General features: G+C 35.7%; 1 pseudogene; it reads right to left on the minus strand.

The window, feature by feature from the left end:
• Window positions 1-7,999: 7,999 nt before the first annotated feature.
• LOC146893593 (olfactory receptor 5B12-like) lies at window positions 8,000-8,925 on the minus strand (annotated as a pseudogene).

Here is an 8,925-nt window from a genome sequence, read left to right on the forward strand (position 1 = left end):
CATTGTATACCTTTAGCTCCCTTGTCAAAAATTAGGTACTCATAGGTTTGTGGGTTAATATCTGGGTCTTCTATTCGATTCCATAGGTCGACTTCTCTGTTCTTATGCCAATACCAAGCTGTTTTCAATACTGTAACTCTATAATAGAGTTTTAAGTCAGGGATGGTAATGCCTCCAAAAGTTCTTTTATTGTATAAGATTGTTTTGGCTATCCTGGGTTTTTTGTTTTTCCATATAAACTTGATTATTGTTCTCTCAAGGTCTGTGAAGAAGTTTGATGGGATTTTGATGGGGATTGCATTGAATCTATAGATTGCTTTTGGTAGAATTGCCATTTTTACTATTGATTCTCCCAATCCAAGAGCAGGGGAGGTCTCTCCATTTTCTGGTATCCTCCTCAATTTCTTTCTTCAAAACTTAAATTTTTTGTCAAATAGGTCTTTCACTTCCTTGGTTAGAGTAACCCCAAGATATTTTATGCTATTTGTGGCTATCATGAAAGGTGATGTTTCTCTGATTTCCCTCTCTGCTTCTTTATCCTTTGTGTATAGGAGGGCCACTGATTTTTTGGAGTTGATCTTGTATCCTGCCACGTTACTAAAGGTGTTTATCAGCTGTAGGAGTTCTTTGGTAGAGTTTTTGGGGTCTCTTATGTACACTATCATATCGTCTGCAAATAACGAAAGTTTAACTTCATTCTTTCCAATTCGTATTCCCTTGATCCCCTTATGTTGTCTTATTGCTATTGCTAGAACTTCAAGCACTATATTGAAGAGGTATGGAGAGAGTGGACAGCCTTGTCACATTCCTGATTTTAGTGGAAAGGCTTTGAGTTTCTCTCCATTCAGTTTGATGTTAGCTGTCGACTTGCTGTATATTGCTTTTATTATATTTAGGTATGATCCTTGTATCCCCAGTCTCTCCAACACCTTTATCATAAATGGGTGTTGAATTTTGTCAAATGCTTTTTCAGCATCTAGTGAGATGATCATATGGTTTTTTTCTTTCAGTTTATTTATATGATGGATTACATTGATAGATTTGCGTATGTTGAACCAGCCCTGCATATCTGGAATGAAGCCGACTTGATCATAATGGATGATTTTTCTAATGTGTTCTTGGATTCAGTTTGCCAGTATTTTATTGAGAATTTTCACGTCGATGTTCATGAGTGAGATTGGCCTGTAATTCTCTTTCTTGGTTGTGTCTTTGTGTGGTTTTGGTATTAGAGTAACTGTAGCTTCATAAAAGGAGTTAGGCAATGACTCTTCTGTTTCTCTATTGTGGAATACGTTAAGGAGAATAGGTATTAGCTCTTCCTGGAAGTTCTGGTAGAATGTTGCATTGTAACCATCTGGTCCTGGGCTTTTTTTGGTAGGGATATTTTTGATAACAGCTTCTAATTCTTCGCGACTAACAGGTCTATTTAGATTGTTCACCTGTTCTTGGTTCAACTTTGGTATATGGTACTTATCTAAAAAAATGTCCATTTCTTTTACATTTTCCAACTTTGTGGCATATAAACTTTCATAGTAAGATCTAATGATTCTCTGAATTTCCTCTGTGTCTGTGGTTATGTCCCCCTTTTCATTTCTGATCTTATTAATTTGCATGTTCTCTCTCTGCCGTTTGATTAATTTGGATAGGGGTTTGTCAATCTTGTTGATTTTCTCCAAGAACCAGCTTTTTGATTCATTGATTCTTTGGATTGTTTTCTGTATTTCTATTTTGTTTTTTTCAGCCCTCAGTTTGATTATTTCCAGTCTTGTAGACCTCCTGGGTGGATCATCTTTCTTTTTTTCTAGATCTTTCAAGTGTGCTGTTAAGTGTCCAATGTGTGCTTTCTCCGTTTTCTTTAATTGGGCACTTAGTGCTATGAACTTTCCTCTTAGCACTGCTTTTATAGTGTCCCATAGGTTTGAGTATGTTTTGTCTTTGTTTTCATTAAATTCAAGGAAGAGTTTAATTTATTTCTTTATTTCTTCCTTGACCCAGGGGTGATTTAGTAGTTGACTGTTCAACTTCCATGAGTTTGTTGGCTTCCTGGGGGAAGCATTGTTGTTGAATTCTAATTTTAGTCCATGGTGATCTGACAAGACACAGGTAGTTACTAATATTTTTTTTGTATCTGTGGAAGTTTGCTTTGTTACCGAGTGTGTTGTCAATTTTCGAGAAGGTTCCATGAGCTGCAGAGAAAAAGGTATATTTTTTCCTATTTGGGGGGAGTGTTCTATAGATGTCTGTTAAGTCCATTTGATTCAATACCTCCAATAAATCTCTTAATTCTCTGTTTGGTTTCTGTCTGATTGACCTCTCCGTTGGTGAGAGAGGAGTGTTGAAGTCTCCTACTATTAGTGTGTGTGGTTTGATGACTGCCTTGAGTTCTAGAAGAGTTTCTTTTACATATGTGGGTGCCTTTATATTAGGAGCATAGATATTCAGGATTGAAACTTCCTCCTGATGAATTGTTCCTGTTATGAGTATGAAATGTCCATCTCCATTTCTTCTGATTGATTTTAGTTTGAAGTCGATTTTGTTAGATATTAGAATGGCCACACCTGCTTGTTTCTTAGGTTCATTTGCTTGGAAAACCTTTTCCCAACCCTTTACTCTGAGTAGGTGTCTGTCTTTGTGGTTGAGGTGTGTTTATTGTAAACAGCAGAATGTTGGATCCTGTTTTCGTATCCAATCTCTATGTCTGTGCCTCTTTATAGGTGAATTGAGTCCATTGATATTAAGTGATATTAATGACCAGTGGTTGTTGACTCCGGTCATTTTTTTTTTTTTTAGGTAGTAGAATGTATGTGTTTTCCTTCTTTGATTTGTGCTTGTGAATGGTCGCTAGATGTTTGAGTTATTGTAGGTAGTGTTGGGAATGTTGGATTCCTTCGCTAGTGATTTTCCTTCTAATATTTTCTGTAAGGCTGGATTAGTAGCTACGTTTTGTTTAAATTTGTTTTTATCCTGGAATATTTTGTTTTCTCTGTTGATAGTGAATGATAGCTTGGCTGGGTATAGTAATCTGTGTTTGTATCCATGGTCTCTTAGTTTCTGCAGTACCTCTATCCAGGACCTTCTGGCTTTCATGGTTTCCATAGAGAAGTCCGGTGTAAGGTTTACCTTTATAAGTTTCTTGACCTTTTTCCTTTACAGCTCTTAAATTTTTTTCTTTAATCTGTATGTTTTGTGTTTTGATTATTATATGGCGAGGGGATGTTTTTTTCTGATCCAGTCTATTCGGTGTTCTGTATGCTTCTTGAACCTTCATAGGAATATTGTTCTTTAGGTTGGGAAAGTTTTCTTCTATAATTTTGTTGAATATATTTTCTGAGCCTTTGATCTGCAGTTCCTCTCCTTCTTCAATCCCTATTATTCTTAGATTTGGTTTTTTTATTGTGTCCCAGATTTCCTGAATGTTTTGTGAAGAGAACTTGTTGGATTTGCCGTTTTCTTTGACCAGAGCATTTATTTTCTCTATGGTATCTTCAGAATCTGAGATTCGTTCCTCTATCTCTTGTATTCTATTGGTTATGCTTGATTCTGTAGTCTCCGTTAGTTTACCTAGGTTTTCCATATCCAGCCGGTTCTCAGTTTGTGTTTTCTTCATTGCCTCCATTTCAGTTTTCAATTCTTGGACTGTTTCCTTTACTTGTTTGATTGTTTTTTCTTGGTTTCTCAGGGTCTCATTCACGGATTTACTTATTTCTTCAAACTTTTTGTTATATTTCTCATCTAATTCTATACTCATTTCTTCAAACTTTTTGTTATATTTCTCATCCAATTCTTTAAGGGAGTTATTCATATCCTGTTTAAGGGACTCTATTGCTTTCATAATGGCACTTTTCCCCACTTCTTCTGGGTTAAGGTGTTCAAGTCCTTCTATTGTAGGGTTGTTGGGATATGGTGTTTTCATATTGTTTTTCAGATTGTTGGATGAGGTCTTGCCTTGGCGTCTGCCCATCTCTTACTTCAAATATTCTCTATTGGAACTTCTGTTACCAGGTCTGGTTCCCTTCTTGGGCAGGGACTTCTCTGACAGAATGCCCACCTTTCCTCAGGCAGGCTATTGAAGCACAGGCACTCCCTCTTTCCGGGATGTGCTTACAATGCAGGCCCAGCTCGCAAAGCAGTTGAGCTGGGGAAATTTTATGGCCCTAGGGGTAAGGGAGAAATATAGGAATTCGTACCTGGATGGTAGCTGGGATGGCAGGCGGGAGGGGGTAGCCAGCACTGCAGGGCAACCTGGGCGTCTATGGGGTCGGGGAACGCCCAAGCTCCTCCTCACCGGGACCCTGCCCCGGCCCGAAGGAGTGAGTATGTTTTTCAATTCTTCCTGGCATCAGGCAAATATGGAGACATAGGAAATTAGTTATTTGTTTCATAACCAGAAAACTAGTTCAATGTTCAAATCTAGGAAAGCATCTATCTATTATATTTCTCCATCTGTAAAGTTTTGTTGCAGAACAGAACCTGGGATTATGCCTTTCAAACATCAAGGCAGAGATGGAAGCTTTGCCAGTGTCCCAAGGAAAGTGATGCCATGAGCTGGTGATCTATAAAAGTTTGTGATTCCCACATTGATCCTTCAATATGTCCTGTGTCAGCACACAGAAGAAAGGGTCTGAATTTGTCTTCACAGTGCTTATAATGCCTAAGGAGAATAAAGTATCTGAATTAAAAAATCCCAATTATTAGATCAGTGGGAGTAACAAATATTTTAAAGATTAAAATATTAGTGTATAGTTGAGATTCTGATTCAAATAGTTCTTAGATGGAATATGATTATATTGTTTTGCACTTATGCTGATTAATGATGAAATCCTTTAAGTGAATCTCACTGGAAATCTTACAGTAGATACATATTGATGATGTAGTAATCAAAATACTATTTTTAAATGACTAAAGACCTGTGTAAACTTTTCCCCAAAGCAGACATATAATCATGCACATACAGCACTTCAAATAATACCAAGATCATTAAACACTAGGGACATAGAGGCTAAAACCATAAATCACATGCCATTTTACCGACCTAGTGTAACCAAAGTAAAAAATAATGATAATATCAAATGTTAGGTAATACCATTATAGAAAAGTGAGTATCCAAACATCTTGACAGGTTCATAAAACACATAATTTGAGAAATAGTTATGAAAATCAAAACCAATTAAATATACAATCACCATATAACCCATTTATGTTGATAAAAAGAAAAAGCATGGACTGTGTGGCAGTTTTAATGCTTAATTCTTGCCCACTCCATACAGCACAGGTGAGGTGAAAGAAGAATGCAGCATGAGAGGGAAAAACAATTATAGTTTGCTCTATGCTCTTTTCTGTCCACTGTTCTAATCTAAAGATCTGAGTACCTGGAGTCTTTGATCGGAAGAACATCCCTGAGATGATTTTTGCAGTATCTTTAGGGTCATCATCTGCTGTTCTGATTAATAGCAAATGACAGGGTCTGTTCTTGCTACTGTCTTCCAAGATGTACTGGACCACAGCCTCAGATTTTAATTCTTTTACAGTCAGTTAGGGAATATTCCAGATCATTTTCTTCTGCTATTATAATTCAAAACTTCACACAATTTCTCTATTTTTAATTTTTATTCTTATTACTTAAGTAAAATCATGTAACGATTTTAATGATTTTCTGTTGAGAGTTATATTTTATACCCAAAATTAACTTCATTAAATCCCACTTGTTCGCAAAATGACATACTTTTAATATCACCAAGAATTGCAACTGACTTGATCAAGAATGGAAACAAATATACAGTAAACTAGACTATTATTTTCACAAATTCCTAAAAGGTATCTCCAATTCAAAGATATATAAATATCTAGAATTTTAAAATCAGTATCCACATATAAGAGAATATGTAACACTTATATTCTGGGCGCTTAGTTCAATAATACCCATTCAGCATTTTGTCACAAATTGTATAATTATTTTAAAATAATATATTTGACATTCTTTAGACTATTCATACAGAAACAATGTGTTTTGATCACACCCAATTGCACAAAACCTCCCAAATCTTTTTACTACACTACTTCACGTTTCCCCTCCTCTAATCTGTTAATAATTCCTGAATGCAGTTAGTGCTACCCATACAACTGTGTGTCTGGAACTATCCACTGGCAGATTGCCAATAGAAAGCATCTATTATTTCCCAGTAACTGATAGTAGAATCTTCATTTGCTGTATGTTATGCAGACAAACACAGATGGTGTGTGTCCACAAGTATGATGGCCAAACTCTATCCTTAAGACGGCATTTCCCACAAGTTCGCATCCTCTAACTCTTGCTCCCTCTTCCACAATGTTCTCTGACATTTGGAATGGTGGGGATGTTTATATAATTTCCTTATCTATGAATAAACACTCATAGTCACTTATAATCAGCACTTCAACTGTTTATGAATTTTTTTCTATTAACCACTAACCTGTTGATAAAGGAGAAGTTTCTCCATGCAAACTTGAGAGCATCCCAAATAAATAGTTAAAATCAGATATATTTAGAAGGAAATGAGGCAATGTGATCATTTAGCAAACATCAATAGAAGTTCTTGCCTAGGAGTCTATGCTGTCCCTAGATATAGAACTAGCTTTATAGTACAAGACATGAAAGATGCAATCATGTTAATATACTCTAAGTAGTGCTTTCTCTTACTCATCTTCTCACTTATACACATGTTTAATTTTCTGCTCACATATTTTCTGAAGAGATTATTTAGTTAATAATTTAATTTTTTGTTAAATATTTGCTTAGTAATTCATGTGAGAAAAATTTGGCTGATACCCAACATGGGGGTTGATACAGGAGAAAACACTTATTTTTTTGTCAGTGCACAAATTTCAGTTTATGTGATTGCATTTAATATATGCACTGTCTGGCTGTGATTTTGATTTGATTTATTGAATACCTGAAGAGGTCTGGACTGCATTTGATGTCCTAAAGCATTTCCCCAGAATTCTGCTATTGAATTCAGTGTATTTACCTCAAAATGGAGATCTCTAGATTTTTTTTCATATTTTTAATGTTTTACTTTCTACTTTTCAGGTTAGTTAGAATTTTAAATAAAAGTTGAAGAAGTTTATTTTATAGAAGATATTTCTGTCCATCACAGGAGTTAGACATGATTAGGTATTATGTAGAACTCTAGCCAGAAAAGTTCTGAGTGTAGTTTTTCAGTGAATTTCTTTCTGATGTCTGCTGAAATCCAAGGATTCAATAGTTTAAGAGAATTTGTTCTTCTTTATTATTGATACTCAGTATTAGAACTATTTTAACTCAAGACCCAAAGAAGCAATATCATAATTTTTATGTTAAAGCAATATTGTAAGAAGTGAAGCTGTTTTGGATGAGATCCTGGGATTATGTGTTCTTAAGAAGTCTCACGTGTTTGTTTAAAGTACTGTTAGTAACTATAGCTTTACACTTTGAAAAGGAAATTGAGATCAAAATATACTCATAGTGCAAAGGCTCATGATGTCAATTATGATAAACTGTGTTACATCCCTGGACCCATATATCAAGAAGAGAACAAATTTCTAAAAACTGTACTCTGGTATTAAAAGTCCGGTTGTCTATTACACACACACAAATATAACAGAATCCCCACTCTCACATGAGCACACATGTATTCCAAACTAATAAAGTGTAATTTCAAAGAAATCAGATATTTTAAACTTTACTAATTAAAAATATAGATGTCATGTGAGATTAGATTCAAAGAACTCCAAACCAATCATGCTAAACATTGTGATCCTGGCAGTATATAGCATTCTAGTGTTGACTTTAAAATTGAATTGCTTCTTATTTCTGCAATACATCAGCAATTCATGCTAAACTATTCATGCCTGAAAAATATAGATGGAGATATCATGTGTGAGTATTAAAATTAATATAGTAGAAAAAATTTACAAAACAATAGATATTTAATAGAAATCTATATAGTTTAAAATCAATTTGTAATTAATTGATCTAGCCAAATTATGACTTTAATTTTCTCACAGCATTTTTGTATGCACTCTTGACCTCTTTGTTTCTCAGGCTGTAGACTAGAGGATTCAGCATGGGGATGACCATGGTGTAGAACACAGATCCAATTTTGTCAGTGTCCATGGAATGGCTGGAGTTGGGCTGTAAGTACATGAAGATTATTGTTCCAAAAAAGATAGACATAGTGGTGAGGTGTGATGCACAGGTGGAGAAAGCCTTCTTCCACCCCTCAGCTGAATGCATCCTCAGGATAGTGATGAAAATAAGCAGATAAGAGTACAAGATAATGAACAGAGTGACAGTAACATCAAATAAAGCCAATATAAAAACTGTAATCTTATTTACGTGGATATCAGAACAAGAAAGGGCCAGCAGTGGAGGTATGTCACAGAAAAAGTGATTGATCACATTGGAATGACAGAAGGAGAGATGGAAGGTGAAGGCGACATGGATGGAGGATTGCATGAGTCCAAAAATGTAGGAGACAGTTACCATTAGAATACAAATAGGACTTGTCATAGTGGTAGAGTAATGCAGGGGTTTGCACACTGCTGCATGACGGTCTAAGGCCATTGAGGCCAGGATGAAACTTTCAATAATAGCAAAGGCTGCAAAGAAGAACAACTGAGCAGCACATGCATTGTAAGATATTATCTTATCTCCTGTGAGAAATCCTTCCATTACCTTGGGAGTGACTGCAGATGCATAAACACAATCAACGAAGGAGAGGTTACTAAGGAAAAAGTACATTGGAGTGTGGAGTCTGGAGTCCAGAAGAATCAACCCAATCATACATAGGTTCCCAAATAGTGTAATGAGAGTAAAATGACAAATAAAGGGAACTGCAGCTTTGGGGCATCTGTTAACCCAACAAGAATAAACCCAGTTGCCTCTGAAATGTTTTCCAGCAAAGCCAT

Source organism: Myodes glareolus, chromosome 7, assembly GCF_982192425.1.
Source record: "Myodes glareolus chromosome 7, mMyoGla1.1, whole genome shotgun sequence".
NCBI lineage: Eukaryota > Metazoa > Chordata > Mammalia > Rodentia > Cricetidae > Myodes > Myodes glareolus.